The sequence below is a fragment of the Myotis lucifugus genome, unplaced genomic scaffold (genome assembly GCF_000147115.1).
Source record: "Myotis lucifugus unplaced genomic scaffold, Myoluc2.0 scaffold_636, whole genome shotgun sequence".
Lineage (NCBI taxonomy): Eukaryota > Metazoa > Chordata > Mammalia > Chiroptera > Vespertilionidae > Myotis > Myotis lucifugus.
Window position 1 is genome coordinate 28,627 of NW_005871684.1, and position 22,626 is coordinate 51,252.

A 22,626-nucleotide genomic window follows, 5' to 3' on the forward strand; every position below is an offset into this window, starting at 1 on the left:
TATTGGATTGCCACTTAAATGGGTGAAGAGAAGCCCCTCTTTAACCGGGGGAGGCATTTATTGGCTTTGTATTTGGCATTTTTAACTCGCCTGGCAACAAATGCAAATGAGCAAGTGCCCGTGTAGCTCCGCTGATTTCAGAGAGAGAAAGACGTCCTGGTTTGGGTACCAGCTTTTCCCTCAGGAAGGGATGCGGGCTGTGAAGTCGTTCAGGATTCGAAGTGCTCAGGGATGGGATGGCAGCCAGGAGCTTGCCTTCCTTTTACCTTCTCAGGATGTTTTGTTGCTCCTCTGGCACCACAGCAGCCGAGCACCATTAGCTGTATTTGCTGGAACAGCATTGGGTCTTCCTCACAAATCATTCTGAATCCTGCCTCACCCATGGCTGTGACAGACAATGTAGGCTTCCACGCAGGCCTGTCCGCCGGCCATCATACACAGGGTGGACAGGTTGACATTTTTCGGTACTTAGCACTTTTCAAAAATATGTAATAAGCCAGTTTATAAAATTATCTAAATTTGCAAACGTGTTAATTTTTGAAAATAAAATGATTGAAGATAAACCTGAGATATATAAAAATAGAAACCTGGACTCTGTTATCCATTTTACGAATAGATTTTTTTTTACCAAACATTTAGCCAATATTTTCTCTTCAGTTTTTTGCATAGCACTTAATGATCTACTGATTTTGAAATTTGAAAATGTTACTGTGATGAATTAACATGTTTCTGAGCTTAATTTTATTAAGTCAATAATATTGTACTTTTTCAATTATTTTTTAGTGAGCCTAGCACATTCACCCTCCAAGGTCAACTTTGGATTTGCTCATCATGTTCTGTAATATTTATATTATACAACTCGTACTGGGGTTTACTGAGTTTCTAGATAAATTAGGGGGGGGGGACAGAAGATGTCTTAGTAATCATATCATCATTATTCCAGTAACCAAGAAATGCACATGGAATTAAATGGGACTGAGAGATTATGGTTCCTTCTTTGATCACAAGCCATTCTTGATATCTGCTTTGGAATTTATGCTTGGTCGTACGCTCAGGGCATGAGAGGGGGATTTGAGCAACAATTGAATTGCATCACTATTGCTTTTAAGGGTATATAGAGCGTTAGCTGCTTTAGGTGACAATCTAAAAAAATGGCACTGCTCACACTATGGCTGACATCAGCAGGAAGCAGTTCATTACGCAACCTGTGAATGTGCCTGTAAATATTATCGCTTCACCATCCTAAACGGAAGGAAAATAATCAAATGTGACAACGTGATTGTCTTGCTGTCATGTGAGCGTCTGAAAGCGTTTATGGAAAGTTAACTTCCTTTTCTACATTTACTTTTATTGAGGTAGTGAATTTCAAACAACCCCCACAGATTTTAGAAGCAGGAGCCAAGCACTGCTGTGTGGCCTCAACAATACAGGTGCATCTTAGTGTTTGACGGCTTCTTTTCCGGTCATGGTGCCGACATTCACTAGAGGAGCCTCGTCTATGGAATTTCTCCTGCATCTTCAGGTCTGGGCGCTGTCATAGAACCTTCCAGGCTCTGCAACTTCAAACTAACAACTCAAGTAAACAATTTCATTTTCAAGTCGCACATTATTTATCTATTTGATGTATAGCCAGCATTTGGGGTACCTGTGGTTTCCTAGATTCATGGATAGAGTCCCTTTCCTCTTGGGTGTTTTATCTATCTATCTATCATCTATCTATCTATCTATCTATCTATCTATCATCTATCTATCTATCTATCTATCTATCTATCATCTATCTATCTTCACCCAAGGATCAATTTTTCCATTGATTCTTAGGGAGAGTGGAAGAGAGAGGGAAAGACAGAGAGAAACATCAATATGAGAGAAACACATCTATTGGTTGCCTTCTGCATGAGCCCTGACCAGGGCCCAGGCTTGGGAGGAGCCTGCAACCTAGGTACATGTCTTTGACAAGAATCAAACCTGAGTCCCTTTGGTCCACAGGCTGACACTGAGCAAAACTGCTCAGGGCCTCTTGGGTGTTAACTGATGAAAGTTTGCTTTACATAAGAGAGTAAATGCTGTAAAATCAAAATGTAAGAAATCAACTCTTTGGAGGAAACATTTACCTGAAAGAAAATGCACCCATTTTGAGGGTAGAGCTCAATGCCCTTTGGCAAACGGGAACCCATGTAACCACCTCCGGTCTTCAGAAAGGTCACCAGTGCCCTTTGCTGGTCTCCACCCCTCCCCCCCCAATCACCGCTCTGCTGTGGCCTCTATAGGTTAGTTTTGCCCGCTTTGGAATTTGATGTAAATGAATGACACTGTTTGCGTCTGGCTTCTTTTGCTCAGCATAAAGCTTGAGATTCATGCACGCTGCTGTGCGTGTTAGTAGTCCCTTTCTCCTGCATGCTGCCTAGAGGCCATCGTATGGATTCACAGTTGGTTTACACGCTCACTTGTTGGTAGGCATCTGGGTTCTTCACATTTTGAGGCTGTTATGAAAAACATGATGTGTAAGTCCCTGTGTGGACGTAAATGTTCATTTTCCTTCACTAATTACTAGGAGTGCAGTGGCTGGGTCATATAGCAGTATCCCATTGTAGCTTTACTTAGCATTTCTCTGAAGGTTGGCAATATTGAGAACCTTTTTGCGAGCTTTGCAATCATTTGCACATATTATTTTTTGAAGTGTCCTAGTTTTTGCCCATTTAATGGAGTTGTTGGTTTTCTTGTAATTAGTATTTGCGTGATATATCCTTTTTCAATATTTTTCTTTTAATCCTATTTCTTTCTTTGTATTTAAAGAATATATCTCATACAGAGCAATTAGTTGATCATTGCTTTTATATACAGTCTGACAATTCACATTTTATTCGCAGTTTAGACCATGAATGTTATAGCAACTGACAGTATGAATGGGTTTAAGTTCTTGTTATTTATTTTTTTGTATGTTCTACCTATTCTTTGTTCACCGTTTAATTATTTTCTGACTTCTTTTGGGTTAGTTGAGTATTTTATTTTTTACTATTTTTAGGTTTTATTTATCAATTAGATTTAATTTTATTTTTTAGTAGCTGCTCTAGTGTGGGCAATATGCATGTCAGCTTATTGCAGTCTATCTTTGTATACCATTTATCTTCATATCGAAAGTAATAACCTTAAAACAGTGTCCTATTTTCACCCTTCTCTCTTTGCTTTATCATTTTACTTCTATGTATGTTATAAATCCAGAGTACTGGGCTATTACTTTTGTTTTAAACAATTATCAAGAAATGTTTTAAAATGAGGAAATGCCTTTAAGGTATACTTGCATGTGTATCATTTCTGGTGCTCTTCAGTCCTTCCGGCAGACCTGAGCTCTATCTGGTATCATTTTCTCTCTGATGAAGAATTCTCTTTGCTTTTTTTTTTGGCAGTACTTCTGTTAGACGTGGATTCTCAAAGCTTTTGTTTTGTGAAAAAGTCTTTATTTCACCTTTTTTCTTGAAGTACTTTTCCCTGGACAAAGAGATTGAGGTTGATGTTTTTTTCCTCCCAGCACTTTAAAAATAATGTTCCCTTGCTTTTGATTGTCTGGTATCTGATGAGAAGTCCTGAAGGTCTGATCTTTGTTCCGCTGCGTGTGATGTGTCTTTCCTCTCTGGTTGCTTTTAAGGTTTTCTTTTTATCATCTGTTTTCAAGAATTTGCTTATGATATGCCTTGCTATGATTTTCTTTGAAGACTTGTTAACTTTTTTGGATCAGTGGATTTAGAAATTTTATGAAATTAAGGCAAATTTTAGCCATCATTTCTTCAAAATGTTTTTTCTGGTTTACATTTTTTCCCCCTATTTCAGACCCTCATTACACATAGATTAAACCATCTCAGAAGTCACTGAGGTGTTTTTTCAAGTCTCTCTGTACTTCAGTTTCCATGGTTTCTCTAGCTATTTTTTTCTACTCTTCATATCTTTGTAATGGGGAACTGTTAGGTCCATCCAAGGCACATTTTTTTTCAGACATTATGCTCTTTATTTCTAGAAGTTTTATTTGTTTCCTTTAAATCCTTCAACATATTTATCATTGCTGTTTTAAAGTCCTTGTTTGCTAATTTCCTTACCTCTGGCACTTGTGACTTGGGGGTCAGTTCTGATGACTGAATTCCCTTCTGGTCTTCACTTTCTGGAATATTTCATTGGATGTTGGGGAGGTTGTGAATATTTGGTTCTATGTCTTCCATGAAGAGCTGATGTTTGTTTTAGCAGGAAGCCGAGTTCCTGGCAGATCAGCTCAGTCCTCCTAGGCTTGCTGTGAACATTTGTTAAGGCTGGCTTAGAGTTGTTTTTACTTTAAGGATCATTCAGTCCTGGTGCTAAGACATGACCTCCCCATAAGACCTCTATTGTTTGCATTGGGCCCTCAACCAAGACCATCTACAGTGGCTGGTTGAAATTCAAAATGCTCTGCGCTTCATTCAACCTGTACCTCCCTGGCTGTTATTCTGTAGAGAGCAGTGAGGTAGAGCAAGACCTCTGTAGCCAGTTTGCGGCCTGGGCTCCAGTCCTACCGCTTGTCATGTGCTTTGGGCCAAAGTGTGTAACCTCTCTGTCTTAATCTGGTTGGGCTGCTATAATAAAATTAGACTGACAATCTAGTCTATAAGCCACAGAAACTTATTTCTCAGAGTTCTGGAGCCTGGGAAGTCCAAGGTCAAGGTGCTAGCAGGATTGCATTCTGGGGAAGGTGATCTTCCGAATGGCAGGTGTCTGGCTTCTCACTGTGTTCTCACCTGGGGGAGGGGTGTCTCCTCTAAGAGCACTCACCCCATCGTGAGGGCTCCATCCCGGTGACCTCAGTCTGCCCGAAGGCCTCACCGTTCAATGCCCTTGGGGTTAGAATTTCCACATATGAATTTTGGGAGCACACACCCATTTAGACCATAACACTTTCTATGGTTCAGTTTCCTCGGCTGTAAGAGTGGGATACATTATGGAACCTACGTCATAGGGTTGTCATGGGGGTTAAATGCATTAAGACACGTAAAGCCCTTAGAATATGTATGGTACATGGTAAATGCCCAGTAAGATTTGGACACTGTTATCACAACTAATACTTTCAAATAGGATATTCAAAATTATTGTGCAGGTGTGTGTTTGTTTATATAGTGACACATATATGTCTATGTAGCATACATCGGTTACTGAAACCTGGGGCATGTAAATAAGGTTGGGGAATGGAAGGGGTTTAGGGAAGGGGAACCTTAAGTGAGGATTGCCAGGTTTAGCTGATAAAAATAAAATTTGAATTTCAGATACACAACAAATAATTGCTTAGTGTAAGTATGTCTCAAATGGTGCATGGAACATAATGATAACAGAGAGTTCTGTTTTATCTGGCGCCCGAGCTGCTTTCCATGAGCAGGAGGGGGGGGGAGAGGATACAAGCAGCCTAACCTCAGGCTGCAGGAGGGGTTACATTAGTCTCTCTGCCCCAGTTTCCTCACCTGTGAAATGGGCACAATAATAGTGATGACCTCACAGGATGGCTGTGCAGAGAGAGGAGAAGCAGGTGCTGAGAACTGAGCCTGTCTCAACCTAAGTGCCCAGTAAGTACTCACGTTGGGGCGATGACTGTAATAATGATTTCATACCAAGACACTACGATTGCTACTGCCTTGATGTTTCTAAAATTAGGTATGATTTCCTGTCCCAAGAACCTGACGAGTTAGCCAGGAAGAGCTGAATAGCATCACAACAGCAGGTAATTCACTTACATGACTCAGTGCCGTGCATTGCTCCGCACACGTAGTTGTGTATCCGAGTCTCCGGTTTTCAATATTATGTTGTGATTTTAGCTGAGAAGGAAGAGCCTACGTGTAGGAAATGGTTGTGTTACCCTCACTGTTCACACGTGGGAGGACTGGAATGCCCACTTTATCTGCAGGCGAAGTGCCAGGATTCTTGACGGACGTTTTCACATTATTGGAATAGTTTTTATTCTTAAAAACTCAAAGGGATTAAAAATGAGGTTCTGAGGTTCAGCAGTTGAGACTCAAAAAAACAAACAAAAAAACTCCAAAAAAACCCAAACAAAACACAGACCCAAGAAAAACATCACCACCACCACCAACAAAAAACCCTCACCAAGCAAAGTAGGCGTCTTTTACATTTAATTCTGAGTTGAGTATTGTGGTCTAAATTCAGCTTGTGAAATAATAAAATAAGCTGTGTGACACCCAAAATGCTCCGAGAAAGGTCCTGTGGAAGCTTTCTTCAGGAATGACAGGAGAGAGGGTCATGAAGGTTTGCTCTTTGCGTCTAGGCTTGCGCTGCGCGTTTCGCTGTGGGCGCTGAGGCCCGGTGTAAGCCTCCCTGTGCAGAGCAGTATCCCCCGGAGCCGCCTTCACCGTGAACAAGCTGCTCTGGCCACTTCGCCTTCAGGGCCCGGGAGAGCAGGCCCTCCCACCAGGTTTGATGTCTCCACTGCACCCTCACCCGCTGGCTCTACCTCAACAGGCATTGATCACATCCGATTTATAACTGAATGCCTTATGGTCCTCTTCCCACGCTAAACTGGAAGCACACGATGTTAGGAGAATTGTTTTGCTTATATGTACATCTATGTACTTATCACCATCCAGTGAACTTATATGGCGGTTTGTACATCCCATGGCTCTGATCACATTTTCTTTTATAATTTTTTAAGATATTTTTATTGATTTTTAGAGCGAGAGGGAGGGGGAGAGAGATAGAAACATCGATGAGAGAGGAACTTCCATAGGCTGCCTCCTGCACATCCCCTGCTGGGGATCGAGCCTGCAGCCCGGGCATGTGCCCTGATGGGAATCAAACCAGTGAGTGACTGTCGGTGCATGGGTGGACGCTCAACCACTGAGCACACTGGCCAGGCTGTACACATTTTTTTTTTTTAAGAATTAAAACATCATGAGAGCCGAAAGGAATAAACAATTTACTGTGTTTACTTCTCAAATGCTTCTGCACCCCAGATGTGTGGCTTTTCTCCCCGCCCACCAAGCCATCAGACACTCACTGCCTGGCATTGGCATCAGATTCCACAAGTGTAGGGTCCAGTTATGCAAGACGGCACCCCCTTTGGACACTAATAGCAAACTGAGGACATGCCACATCTAACTGACATGTAAAAATGTACAAGTGGATCATTTTATAAATGCAGCACACTGTTTTTTATTTGCATTTTAACAACTAAAGTCGTCTTTGTTTAATCTGAGTCCTACCCATGGATCCGCCTTGAGGAAATTCAGTACAGCCCCGGCCGGGCCGGGCGCACACACCCCTGTACCCCCGGAGTTCTTTTGGCTACTTGAAGCATCAGCTAACGAGGCTTCGCTTTTAAAACATTTGGACTGAGGTGGATGATTTTGGGCATATAAAGATAGTCCTATTTGTTTCTGGAAGTGTCTAAATCCGAGAACATCCCTGATGCTCTGGAATTGGAGCCTGCCGCTGTGGTCCACGGTAGAGGGCTGGCGTCTCTCATGTCCATTCGCATTTCTGCTTTTAAAATGCTGTCTATTCCTTTTGCTTAACCTCAGCTCTGAAACTCTGGAGAGTGATGGTGTGTTTACTGGCTGCACATAAGCCTGAGACCTGCAGCAGGCGGCCTGGTCCTGGTTCCCTTGTGCCTTGGCCGCCCGTGAGGGTGAGCGCTCCCGGGAAATGCCCACTGCGGGAAAGTGCAATCGACGTATTTTCACAAAACCCCCCCATGCCCGTTCATGAACGATATCACCAACTAATAGTAAATATCGTGTTTCCCTTGGAGCTCCTTTGTTTTAATGTCCAGAGTTTGATATTAAGTAGGAATCCTGTTAGAAATTGAAGTTCTTTGCTCAAACTGACTATGAAATTGAGTATATGAAAATGTAATCATCAGGCCGAGTAGCTTATTTATATTCCAACTCTTGGCATATGACAATTTTAACAGGAAAACAAATCCCTGCCCTTTTCGGGGCTGCCTCTGGGTGTGTTTTCAGAGCTTGGCACTGCCCACCGCATGCCAGACGGGCCACTGCGGCTCCCACGCCTTGGTCAGCAAACAGCTTCTTAAACGACTCCTCATGGTGCCAAGATCTTCTGCATGAGTTTTTCATTCTCATATTATTATTATTATTATTATTTTTTTAGAGAGAGAGAAAGGGAGAGGAATAGAGAGAGAGAGAAACATCATTGATGAGACAGAATCATCGATTGGCTGCCTCCTGCACACCCCTTACTGGGGAATCACCAAGCCTGCCACCCGCGCATGTGCCCTGACCTGGAATCAGACTGGTGACCTCCTGGTTCGTGGGTCGCTGCTCATTCACTGAGCCACGCTGGCCAGGCTTCATTCTCACGTTTGCTGTGGGTAGAGAGTGGAAGCGGGGAGTAGCCCAGCCTTTGAAACTTGCAATACTTGTTACGCAATCACAGCCCCAGGCACTGGATAATTTTTCCTGGTTAGGGTTCATGTTACTAGAGCCAGATGTCTCCAATGTATGTATCTGTTAGAATAAAACCTTCAAAATTTCACTCTTTTATTCCATTCATTCCTACCTTCTTGTACTGAGGCACCACGTGTTCATGAGCAAGGTTATGTCATGAACAGGCACATTGGACACTTTTCTGTAGCATGTCAGTCTTTCCGAGCCTTCGGGATTCAGAAAGGAAGAACTTGCTCACTCCAGGAGACCCATTTTTTAAGCAAAGCATGAGTTTTTCTTCCCTTGTTTTTGACTTTTTTTTTTCCTGTGCCAGCTTATTCTAAGACATTGCAATTGACCAAAAGCATCACAAGCCAACTATTTCGGCATTTCATTTATTGAATACTTTGAAAAAAACATTCAAAATTTGGAGAATTTGTTCATAAACATACACACATAAATTTTTGACAATTCCAGGTGTATTTTTATTAGTTCAATATTGAAACTAGAAACTAATTTGGATATAATTATGCATTGTAATTCATCTCAACCAATTCCAAGTGCATATCTTAGGAACATTGCTTTTATTTTTAAGTTGTGCTCTAAACAAAATATGTACTCATGGTAGCACCATAAAACAACTAGTTTTTATAAACAATAATCTTTTAAACTACATTTACAGTAGTATTTACCATCACGTTACATGTTGTCTCATGTACTGTCCACATTAACCCTGGGAGACATGTATGAGTAGCTCTATTATTGCCCCACATTGCATGAGCCATACACCTATTAGGGAGCAGAGTAGGATTTGAACTCAGCTCCCTTGGCCTTCAGTTGCAACATAGCTGGGGTCCTCCAGTGTTCACGTCTGAAGCACACTTCCTCCTCACCCACTTCCTCCTTGCCCACTTCCGGTGCCTGGGTTACTGCTGGAGGGAAGTCAGGCACCAGAGAAGGACGGCTCGCCTGGCCGGGCTCCCGGCACCAGCGGCTGGAAGGCCTGCTCAACTCTCCCCAGCATTAGGGCCACGCTCTACTTCTCCTGGGAGTTGGATGCTTCCGTAACTTCATGGTGTTTAACAGGTTATGGAACATTTCATCATCTTTGCATTCCACTGTTTTCACTGGAAGCAAGGGTCCTTGACTTTTTAGTGCGCTAGGACCTGGCAACCTTGGAGGCGCTGAATAAAACACTGAAATTCCCCTAGGCCTATGTAAACAAAATCTTGTTTTCACCCTGAGGCGGTTCACAGGCTTTCGAGGTGCCCATGAACCCCTGGAATTCAGATTAAAGTCCCTATGACGTTGTCTGACTAACCAACCAAATGAGTTTATAATCTATTTGGGCACTCCTACTCCTTTCTTTTTCGTTTTCTTTTTTTTTAAAAGGAAAGAAATTAGTCATGGTTGTGTATTGTAAGTGTTCTTTTTGAAGCATGGTTTTAATGGAGCTATGGTTATTGATATAGAGCTGGCATAGTCTGAGTGAAATCTGTGCCTGCGTATCTACATGATATGCAGTTTGTGTTTAACTTGAGATTTTTGTTTGTTTGTTTTTTTAATAAAATGTAGTTTTGCACCCCATTGCATGTGCAGAGTAGTGTCTGTATCGTCCACAGCTCTTGCTTCAGCCATCTTGCAGAATCACTCCACATACACCAACCAGTGAGTGTCAGCCTGGAAAGAGACACTTGTCTTGGGGGCGTCAATAACTGTCAGTGTATCCCGGCTTCACGTTACCCGGATCCTCACGGGCCCTTACAAAGAGCCTGCCTCGGAGCATTTAGGCAGACCTCACTGATGCTTGTGAGTTTTGTTGATGATCAAAAAAATTACAAGACATGTTTTCAAGTTAGAAATGTTGGGTGAAATGTCAATTGTTATTTAACTTTAATGTGACCCAACAATCTTAATTTTTTTTTTAATCTGTGGATCTTACTCTGTTACAAAGGTGAGATTGTACATGTAAGGAAGAAGAGCGAGGCCCACTTAGCTCTCCTAAGTAACTCTTATGACACATATCTATAATAATAAAAGCATAATATGCTAATTAGACCAGGTGACCTTCTGGACTAAGTTGCAGCATCGCAGGGGCCGAGGCAGAGGCAGCCATGGCGGCGGCAGTGGTGGGGGCCGAGCCCCTTGCACGAATTTCGTGCATCGGCCTCTAGTAATTTTTAGAAGTTTCTCTGCCCCTTATTCTTTGGAGACATGTTCTTCCTGACAGTTGCCCCCTCCTGTGTCCTTATAAGGTGGAAGGGGTCAGCTAGCTCTCCGCAGTCTCTTTCAGTCTCGCCATCCAATCACGAGACTCTGCCCTGGCGACCTAAGACCCGAAGGTCCCAGCTTCTCATCGCGTCATATTGGGGGTAGGATTGCAGCATATGGATTGGGGGACTGGGGACACAAACATTAGACCATAACGAGGGTATGTAGGTGAGGAAAAGCAGAGGTCCGAGGAGCAGCTGCTCTGTAAACAGGCCAGAGGACCAGAGCCCCCCTGGGAGGCCCAGCGGAGAAGCACGCTGAGCCCTGGAGGCTTAGGGAGACATTAAAGGGCTGTGTAGCCGAAATGGCCAAGGCCACTTGTCCTCGCTGTGGGGGGTGGTCCTGCTGTGATGCTAGAGGGAATTTCGCAGGTCCTCAGAATCTAGAAGTGATACTTGCTTCCCACGGTACCACATATGCCCTCCCCTTGGATGCATTTCAGTGGCTGAAAATGCTTCTAACATCTTAGCTGAGGTTGCCCGTCGTAGTCTGGTTCTCATGGAGCTGATCTCTATCCAAGGCCATCGCAGCCGCTGTTCCTGCATCTCTGGGAAGGAAAGGGTCTGTTTGCCGGCCTCCCCGGGGCCTCAGCATCGACCTGAGCATTCGAATCAGGAGGAAATGAAACAGTGGAGGGTGCAGTGGGTTTCAGGGGAGCCTGGTCCCCGCTCTCAGCTCTCAGACAGGAGCTGATGGGCACACAGGCCGGCTCAGCGGTGCCAGGAGCTGCGCTGTTTCTGAGCAGCGCCATGGCTACAGTCTCCAAATATACAAAAATCATGAGGAGGGGAGAGAAGGGCACTGGAGTTTGGAGGCGTTTATTTGTAAGACTATAGTGTTTTTTTTTAATCTACGTGTCTGGTAAAAGGAAAAACGGTTTGCATGATCTTGACAAATGAGAAGCCAAAAGCAAACCATAAATTTCTGTCTAAATGCTCACTGCTAAGCATGCAAAAACATGCTTGCTCCCCTCCCTCCTCTCGGTTGCATGAATCCTGGGTTTAGGAATCATTGTGAAACAGCAGCTCTCCTCCAGGCCGACTGCTGATCTGCAATCAAAATCCAGCCTCTGTACTTCCCGCCCACACGTCTCAGCGGTTGTCCCCGAAGCAGGGCCAGGGCTGCTTGCATTTCCATGCTCCTCGCATCCAGCTGTGGCCATGGATTCGCTCTGAATTTGATGGTGTTAAGCACAATAAGAAAGATGATTTCATGGGCCTTAGATGTCGACTGGCATTGAAACCATCCTGCAATTTTCATTACCCAAAGAAGTTCCTGTTGAAATGTGTCTCTTTCTACTTCCCACATGCTTCTTAGAAGCAAAGGTGCAAGGAAATGCAGTCCCCGCCAGCTGTTCCAGCCCCATTTAGAGAGAAATTAAGGGCTCAGACTCAGTAGAACTCCACTAAAATCCTCTTCTTTTCGTAAGGACGAAAGGGTGTTGCTTTTTCACGATTCCAAGTGAGCTTGCAGGTCGGCATTTTCCCAACACGAGCATGTTTGCAAGAGGTGAAGGCGGCTCTTTTAGAAGATGGCTCCTTAACACTGAGGGTCTCAGGCAGGGGACCAGAGTGCGCTACCCTATGCTACTTCCCCTGTTTAAGCAGAAGCACATTCATGAAAGGAGCCCCGAGTAGCTAGACATGTTCTGTGAGTGATGAGTTCCGCCCTGTGTCATGTTGGGAATTCCTACACGTCCCAGCCTCTGCACTGTTTGCTGCCAGGACCGGCCTCCCCAGTCCCTGCTCAGCAGCCAGGAGATGCTCCTCGCTGCTGGCTTCCCTGGCAGCTGGGTGCCAGCCAGATCCCACCAGTGGGAGGTGCTGGAGGGAGACTGGGAAGCAGGAGGTAAGGAGAGACCAGGATATTTATCGTCTTTCTCACGGCAGCGGCAGCTTGTGCACTTAAGTCCATTGTGGACTCTGCCACGTGCGTCGCACCTGGACTCCAGGGGCAAAACACCCTCCCTCCAGGTCAGGACCCGCCCGCCTCTTGCTCTCGCTAATCCCTACGGTGTCCGGTGTCCACGTCTCACTACCCCCTGCTCGGCTTCTCACCAGTTCTGTCACCGACACCACCTGTTCCCTGTATTGATTCTCTCATTTAAATTCTTAGTAGTTTTTTTTTTGTTTTCCATGTTGGTACCTAGTTATAAAGCAAGCAAGTGCTTTTAGGGTTTGAGTTCACCATCTGGAATTAAACATTTTCAGTAGATATAATCATTATCGCTGATACGCTATTCAAATGAACGATCCCATTCCACAGAAGGGGGTTTCTGGGTGATACACGAACAAACAAATGAAAGAACCAAAATCCTGGTCAAGCTTCCTCCTCTTTTCATTGGCAAACAGACTTGGGCCTGAAATAATAAATGTCGTGGCGAGTAGCTTTACTTAAATATGCATTTTTGGATTTCTCTGCAGATGCACTCTCCCCTCCCCGCCCCAGCCCTAGAAGATGCTTTAACTGGGGGATTTTTGCAAAGCAGGAGGCAGGAGGAGAGAGTCCTGAAGTCAGTGGCGCTTTGCACTTGCTCAGCTCTTACACAGTCATGCGAGGCCTGCGCCTGGGGTGGAATGAGGACAGGCGTCGGGGTGGGAAGGCTTTTGCGTGGTTCTAGAAAGCTGGAGGCTCCGAAGGGGACGGAGATCTCAGGATCTCAGCGGGAGCTGGGACTCACCAGCTGGGTGCAGGATTTTAGAGGGTGATTTTCCGCTGCATTCAGGAGGTGTTAAAGAAAAAGGAATGCACCAGATGTCAAAGGGAAAATTATGCATGACACCTGTTAAAGCATAGAAAGACAGACTTTCTTCAAAGGGGGGCCACGGCGATAGGTATGGGGATCTACAGTGAGGCCTTCAGGGGGTGCAGAGATGGGGTTCAGCTCGGAAAGCAGCCTGGGAAGTGGGGTGTGCAGCCAGGGAGCAGGATGGGGTTGGTGGATGGAAACATCAAGGGGAAGGGGTGTCTGGCTCACCCACCCAGCAGGGGTCTTGCTGAAGGCAGCCTGGTGACCAGGCCTCAAGAAATCAAGGATGGCTCCATGGCTCAGCTGGATTCTTGCTAAAATTGAACAACGCAGAGATGAACACAGACCCTTCCCTGGAAGTCGGGCTGGTAGAAAAGGACAGGCACGCCTGAGCAGGAGTCGGTCCATGAGAAAACCTTCCAGGGGCCGAGTGCCAGGTGCTTGTGATTCTGGGGACCTGAGGCTCCCACAGAAACTCCAGAGCATTGCGACCCGAGGAACCACATGGACTGGGACTTGTCCTGAACCCCTCTTCAGGGGTCCTTTCCTTTGTAAGACGCAGGAGTATCTCTACTAGACTAAATGTAGATGGTTTGCTATTCTTGAATTTATCTAAACACTTCATCTGAGAGCATTTAATTTAGCTGTAACTTTTCCTTTTTTTCTGAGTGGAAGAATCTTCAAAGGACTCACAGAAGTCTTGTAATTGAGAGAGAGGGATATGCTGCCATCTTGTCTTCTGTTTTCTATCATCTCAGTTTTAAGATCATCAACAAAGAAGGTGAATAGGCCCTTGTGAAACTATCACCCGCATTGAGACCACAGTGTTCTTGGAAGGTGGGAGTTAAATGACAACTGGAATCAGAGGTTAATTCATCCAGTCTCTATATTCAGGACTAGATTTTTGACTAATCAGTTTTGATAGGTAAGATCCCCAAAATATCTTATCATGTGAAGTTTAGAGTTTTCTGGGGTCAATTTTGACTATTATATTTGGTATCATTTTGTTAACAAATACATTTATACTGCTTTTTCTTGCCAAGTTTTAGCATCTCCGGGTCCCACAAGGGGATGAGTTAGTTTGTTATCGGTGGGGAGAGGTCCACATCCCTGCTGGTTTCTGGTGGGAGTGGCTTCTGGGGATATCCCCAAAAAAGGAATTTTCTGAGACTTGCACAGGAGGATGAGGTATTGTAGAAAGACTTATATTTTTTGTGGGAACCAACCCCCTGAGTTTCCAAGGCCCCATTTTCTCTGTTGGACTGAGGAAGAAGTATAGCTGTGGCATCGATAGGGCTAGAGTCAAAGCCAGTGTCCAGAATTTTTGCTCCGCATTGAAGCAGTGTGCAGTCCAGCATCAGGCTGGCTTAGTTTGTGTTCCCAGGTGCAGTCCATTAGTCCATTGCATGTGGGGTCCACAGGGCCACATGGCTACAGGGGGAACGTGGGTGAATGCAAGAAAGCAGGAGCAGAATCAATGGAACCAGAAAGGCAAGAGTGAGCCAAGAGCCAAGAGAGTGGACTCCTTTGTTTTGGGGGATTATGTATCCCCAAATTTTCACATGCCTGTGGTGGCCTTGCCCATTCTGGCCAATGATCTATGTTCCCAGCTTTGACGGGCAGGCACCTTCCCTAAATCACCCCAACTTCACTCCGCATGTGTCCATCTCCCCTTTGTTGGACCCCTGACCCCAGTGATATTCGGGGAATAGGCTGGTGGCTCCCTGGGGAGTGAAAAGTTGCAGCTTCCTGGTGAAGCTGCCAGATGGCCATGCCTCTAATGTCTGGCTTCCCCCTTTGCTCCTTTCCTATTATTAATAACCAGCTAATCACAATGGTATCAAGTTGATAGATATCAGGGTATCCCAGACTATAAATTCCTAGGATAAGCTTAAATTCTTCTGTCTTCTCTTAGGAGAGTTAGCGAATTTCTTAACTAGCTGATGCAAATCTGAACCAAACCAAAATTTGAAGCTATTAAACCAGTGAGGTTGGTCATCACCTCCACCTGTGTTATACGACATTAGGAGGAAACATCATGCCTTCAGAGGGATGTGTTTAAGCGGGACAGTGAAGGAAAGGGAAGGGGAGGTGCTAGAGGATCAGGAGGAGACAGACAAAGGGGGAGGAAGAATCCCACACAGGGAGGCCAGGGAGGAGGCTGATCAGAGTTTGGCCAGGAGAGAAAGAGAGAAGTGTTTAAGTTTGGATATTAGGTCCTGCATGTTTTATTATATTTTCTGAGGAGTTCTTAAAGGAAGTGATTTTAAGTTTTAGAGGCCTCTTCATAACAATAAAAAAAAATACAGCTCATAAAATATTTGAAATTGTTTTCTAAGGCATCTCACAAAATGATTATTTTATTCATACCTCAAGTACCCCTAGTGTGGGCAAGAAAGTTCAAAATTATCTATGGTGAAATCCTGCCAGAGTATAAGAAACCGAACAACAACTTAGAGGTTCACTGAAATGATCAGACAATTGATTGAAAACAAGAGAATCTGGGAATCAGAGCCTTTGAATCCTGCCCAGCCCAGACCCATCCATTTGACCACTAAGGAGTAAAACAGAAGGCATATACCAAGGACAATAGAGAAGGAAGAGTCAAAGCTTGGGCAGGGCTGCTGGTGCTGGGAGCAGAGCTGGAGAGGAGCGGCTGGCCCCGGGCAGCCACTGGGGCTCCTCAGACTGTCGCAGGTGGCTGGCTCATGAGGGCCCAGGCAGAGCCCCAGAATACCCGGTCCTAAGCTGAGCCATGGCATCAAAACTACAGAAGGAAATCAACCAGAACATCAGCAAGACCTTTATTTTAAAAACACCAGGCAGGGAAAACTCAGAGGAAGATGGAAATTTTAATGAAGTTTAGCAAAAAAAGCTCAAATGATATTCACCTAATAGCAGGAATAGCCGGTCAAGGATGATTCCCGTGCATTCACTGCTGGGCAATTCGGGCGCTATCGAGAGGGTGAAGGTCATGTGCAGAAGAGAATGGGAACAGGGCACTGCTGTGGGGACCACGGACATGTGAGAGCCACCATGGAAATTTTTAGTTCTTTGGTGTGTCTTACTCATGGGTATATATACATACTGAATAAATGAATGAAAGAACAAATAAACAAGAGGTAAAAATAAAGTGCCACAGGATGTCTCATGGGTGACCCAAGAATGTTGCATGAAATGGGTGGCCTGTGAATTGCACACTGAAGGACAGATGGAGTTTGGAACAAGTGGGAAGAGAGAAGACCATTCAGCAGAGAGAAGAGAGTGTAAGCAATAACAGTCCTGAGCAATAACAGGGAAGGCTAAGAACAACAAGTAGCACTTTTTTTTCTAGATCTAAAATTTTTAAGTTAATTAATTGCATTGGAATGAGATAATAGAGAACCTTGAATTCCTATCTCATGATATTAATTATTCAAATGCTGGATGCCTATAACATCACCTCTAATTTGGGAGGATTTCTATCAACAGGATGCCATTTTGGTCATTTGTTCTTCATGAGTATACATTGTAGTTTGCTGCAGGTACCAAAAGGTGGCAAGTTACAAGGTTGGTGGCTTTAAACCAGCACGCTGTTTCTGACCAGCTGTCCGATTTTGTTCCGTGACGGTGACGGTGCACATACAACATGCAATGTAACAATGGGCAGAATGCACTGCAGAGTTCAGTCCTGAGGGTCACTCTCTGCTCTTGACAGTCCCGTGACATCACAGCGTGGAATATGATGTCATAGCCTTGCCTTCCACTTTATTCTTCTTTTAGTACCATCATTGTCCAAATAGATGTGAAATTGTGAGTTGACCCTTCAGACTAGTTTCTGACTCTGCTATTCCCAGTCTCAATTCGGTTCAATACTTAATGTTACTTAAAAAGAGAAAAGGTGTGGCTCAGTGGTTGAGCATCGACCTGTGAACCAGAAAGTCATGGTTCAATTCCCAAGTCAGGGCACATGTCTGGGTTGCTGGCTTGATCCCTGGTAGGGGGCATGCAAGAGGCAGCTGATCAATGATTCTCTGTCATCACTGATGTTTCTATCTCTCCCTCTCCCTTCCTCTTTGAAATCAATAAAAATATATTTTAATATGGAGAAAAGAGGAAAGTAATTTTTAAGATATAGTTGAAGTTCTCAGCACCTATCCGTCTCCCTTACTTTCTCCCAAGGAAAAACCACTGCCCTGAAAGTAGAGGGACTTTTTTTCTATGTGTGTTTCTGTTTTAATTACTGATATTTGTTCAATGCCCTCCCAAGACCCCCATGCACATGCCTGTATTTGAACAAGTTGAGTGTATTTCACTGATGGATAATGCACAGCAGAGGGAGATGGGGGGAATCTCAGAAGGTGTTGGAAAGGACTTGTGTTGGAGAGACTTGAACTTGTGTTAGGGGATTGAGGTAGGAAGTGGGGCTTTGCTCTGGGTTGTTTATTGTTAGGAATCGGGTAATTCTGTTACCTACTATCTTCCTAAGTCTTACCAGAAGGGAGAGAGGAATAAGAAGAGACTACAGCTGTAGTTGGTGAAGAAACAACAGTCACTCATATGCACCAGGATTAGGGGACATTTTGGCACTATTCCTAGTTTGCCGTTGTTCAACATGATTTCTCAGTGGTCTTGTTTCTATGTTAATCCATGGCGGTTACCCATGGTCAAGAGAAGAACATAAAGGCCATGGGTTATTAAATTCAAAAAAGCACATTCCAGGCAGTTCCTCGTTGATGGTACCAGCTGTTCACAGATGTGTTTGTTCACAAATGTTCATTCAGGTCCAGTCAACAGTCTTCTGTTAAACTATTTCCAGTTGAACTCCAGAGAGTTCCAGGTGCCCAGAGCTCTCGCCAACACGCAGGTTTGCCTGTTTCTTTCATTTTACCATCCTGTCTCAAAGGACTTCAAACTTACAAACGCATTTGAGCTCCGACATTTTAAACCAAAGAAGCACTTCATCGAGATAGGAAAACAGCAAGTTCCCTAATAATAAGTGTTGCTTCAAGTATGTTCGATGGGTCAGGTTTATTGGGATTTTAAAACTAAACTGATCTTTGCCTCCTTCCTTTGTTCCACTGTGTGTTACATTTTGCAAATATTGGAGCTCAGTTTCCTAAAGCCGACTGTGAGAACCATGAATGCAGCTGTTAAAACTGTTGAGCATATACGTGTAAATGATATGAATCACCATGAGTGTGTGGAGACGTAGGAGGAAGGAGAAGACAATGATTCAGTAATGCTTGTTGATTGAGTCAGGGGAAGGTTTGACAAAGACTTGCCATTCTTTTAACACCATTCAAGATTTCTTGAAAGGAAAAATAATGTCTGCCAAATATTCAACAGTCAGGGACAAAAATGGCACTGTGATTTATTTACATTTTGTTATCAATTTCCTACTGCATACGAATAGGCTAAATTTGAAGCTCCAAGGAAAAGAAAACCTAATTTCTGATTTTGCTAGATGGCAATGAGAATTTATTTTGAAATTGAAACTTTTCATGGGACAAAGCAAAAATTTTATGTTTTCCAATATGAATCAATGTGTAAAACATTTTAATTGGTATTAACAGCATTATGTAGGTTGTCTGTAAAGGCAACAAGAAAAAGTTGAACAACACCTTTTTGCTACTGATAAATTTAGAGTTGCTTATCAGTTCCTGAAATATGTCTGTGATTTTGTTGTTAATACTGAGTTGACACAAAAGTTAGTGATTTGTTCTTTTGAAACATAGTTTTGATTATATGCTTTTGCTTTAAAGCCAAATTTATTACTGTAGAAAAACAAAACAAAACAAAAACACCCAATATATATAATTGCAGAAATCAAAGGAAAATGAGTTAGGATACCCAATTCAGTAGTTAGGGAACTTTTTAAGTATGTTTGGAATAACTTGGACATGTCTTCTAATATCGTTTATCATGTCATGTGATTTCGCCACCTTTAAATTTTACAAAATTGTCCTGCTGCTTAGAATCCCTGCACTGCCTTGACTTTGGGCGAATTCCTGCTAATTTTCCCCAGACCCTACTCTTGTTTTTCCATTTGATAAGTTTCTTGGCTTTTCCCAGTGGGAGATTAATCTTCCTCTGTGTAGCGCCTTGTTTTCCTCACAGCTCTGTTATTACCCTTCATCATAATATTCCTGTTGACAAATCTATTTCCATACCACACTGGTAATTCCTTCCAGCCTGTTCCTTACATTTTATTACGTGTTTCTTACACAGAGTCTGGCATAGCACCTGGCTCAGAGTGCGTATATTAACATTATTTAAATGTATGAAAGGGGGAAACCTATGTAAAGTAAGACATCTAATCTTAAAGAGAGGGTGAAATGAGTAAAGGGAAAATTAAAAATTTCGAAAGATTATAAAAATGGTAGGCTGGGTCTCTATGGCAATCTTCTTAGCTTGGTTGAAAAATAATCGTAAATGTCAAAACTCGGAGGGTAAGTCATATGAAAAAAGATGAGCTTTTCGTTTTTTATTTAATATGAAATAAGGCATTATATAAATTCAAGATGTTAATATTGAGCCCTTATCATTCTTTCCTGACAGTGCTATTAACCATTCAATAGCATAAAATAATTTCAGTGCCCACTCATGCATTAAATTACTGGCTGTTTCAGCTACCTTTAAATATTTTCATAAGTACATAGCAGACCTCCTGGAAAATATTAAAGAAAACTGATGTCACTGAAAAGTAATAATAGGTATTAAAGACGCACTCTAAGTCATGCACAATGGAAACACACATTCTTACCACCTATCAACTGAAACTGGGGAACCGAGGCATGAGCTTCTCATTTGAACTGATTAAAATGATCATCATAAACTCTGCATCAATAAATGTATGACAAACAATTAATATAAAATATTATTTCAATCAACTTTTCCCCTAAGTATTATTTAAAGCTTTCAGCTACAAATTAGATATTGATTATTGCTTGACATCGTGAATGTTTAAAAAAGGCTGTTTCAATATTATTAATGATTATTATTATCATTACTATTTTGATTATTTTCTCATTCAGTAATAAATGTTATTCTTTTTTAATCAAAAGCATTTTTCAAAATATAATCAATTTCTTATACACAATACTAAGCAGAGGAAAGAAAGTCATTTCCCCCTATTTTTTTAAAATATATTTTATTGATTTTTTACAGAGAGGAAGGGAGAGAGATAGAGAGTTAGAAACATCGATGAGAGAGAAACATCAATCAGCTGCCTCCTGCACACCCCCCACTGGGGATGTGCCCGCAACCAAGGTACATGCCCTTGACCAGAATCTTTTTTAATCAAAAGCATTTTTCAAAATAAAATCAATTTCTTATACACAATACTAAGCAGTCATTCCCCCTATTTTGATGCTCCTGTTTAAGGTTCTCAACTCTCCTTGTCATAGGAGCACGTTGACGTGAACAACATGGGTTTGAACCTAGCAGGCCCACTTAGATGCAGATATTTTTATTGAACATGAGCTGTAAAGGTATTTTCTCATGATTTGCTTAATACCATTTTCTTTTCTCTAGCTTATTTTATTGTAAGAATACACTATGTAACATACAACATATGATAAGCTTCTAGAACAGGAGGGTGTCAGTAGTTAAGTTTGGGGGAGTTGAGGTCATGCACAGATTTTCGAAGGTGCGGCCATGTTGATGCTGGACCTCTGCTGTGTAAGGGCCGCCTGTGCGTAAACCCTCTTACAAGAGCACGTGACTTCTGAGGAAGAGAATGAGCTCTGTAGCCAGATTGCTGTCCCACTCTATCCAGGGCACTGACTTTGACCATCAATTACAACGACTCTGATTCACTGTCCCCTCCTCTCCTGTAGCTGAATGAGAGACAGACTTCCCCGATGGTGAGGGCAGAGGCCTGGCCCCACACGTGCCCACAGGTGACCCTGCTGGCTGCACTCACCTCGGGGCAAAGACCACTTCCTGCTCGCCTTGCCACTGATACCCCGAAGGCAGGGAATCGGGAATCATCCGGGTCCTCCTTCTAATCAAGCTTCTAGAACCGCGGTTCTCAATCTGTGGGTCGCAACCCCTTTGGGGGTCGAACGACCCTTTCACAGGGGTCGCCTAAATACATCCTGCATATCAGATATTTACATTACGATTCATAACAGTAGCAAAATTACAGTTATGAAGTAGCAACAAAAATAATTTTATGGTTGGGGGTCACCACAACATGAGGAACTGTATTAAAGGGTTGCAGCATTAGGAAGGTTGAGAACCACTTCTCTAGAACCTCCAGAATTGGACCCCGAAGCACCCTTTGCTGTGCAGAACCCCCAGGGACGGTATTCCCAGGTGCCGTTCCCTGTCCTGCTCCTTAGTGGGAGTCTGATCACTTCTGGCCCGTCTTTGGGGACCGCGGGCTTCTACCCCAGGCAGAGAACCAGCTGAGGAGTAAACCCCAGACTGACTTAACGCTGAGGCTAGACAGAAAACACACACACACACACACACACACACACACACACACACATGAAGACAAAGGGCTGATAGTTCTGAGCAACAGTTGTGCTGGTTGAATCCCACTCCTCATCCGCATTCTCAGCCGTGACACTAACCCTGAGCAGCGTCCCCCTTTCAGGGCACAGCACCCTTTCTGCTCTCTTCAGTGTGATGTCAGGTGGCATTTGCAAATGTCTGAAATGGCGCATCTGCTGGGACTGACTTCCCTGCAAGGATGTGGTTACCATGGTGCCCAGAAGACGGCTTTCGGGGAGAAATGTATCTCCTCCACAAACAGAAGTAAAAACTGAAAATAGACTGCCACACTTTCTCTCCAGCCACAGAGGGCCTGCAGTATATGTCAGCAAAAGGCAACGTGCGATTTTAGCGTTGAGAGCACCCTTATTCCTTTAAATCCAATCGAATGCGTTTTAGTTATGAACGTGGCCATTGCACGAGTCATCTTATTGCTCCTATCGCTCATTCTGACGTGAGAGTCAATAGCCTGGCGATCTAATGGGACTATTTCTCCAAAGTGCTCCCCTGGGACTCAGGGACTGTCAGCACAGCCCTCCCAGGTGTCTTCCCACAGTCATCCTATTTTTAGCTCTATGAGCCACATGGGAATCAAACTACACAGAGAGATCACAGCTCCGAGCGTGGGAGGTTTGAGCTGGATGAAAATTTTAGACAAAAATCTCAATTTACAGAAGGAGGATAAAAAAGACAAAACAGGTATCTGACTTCTCT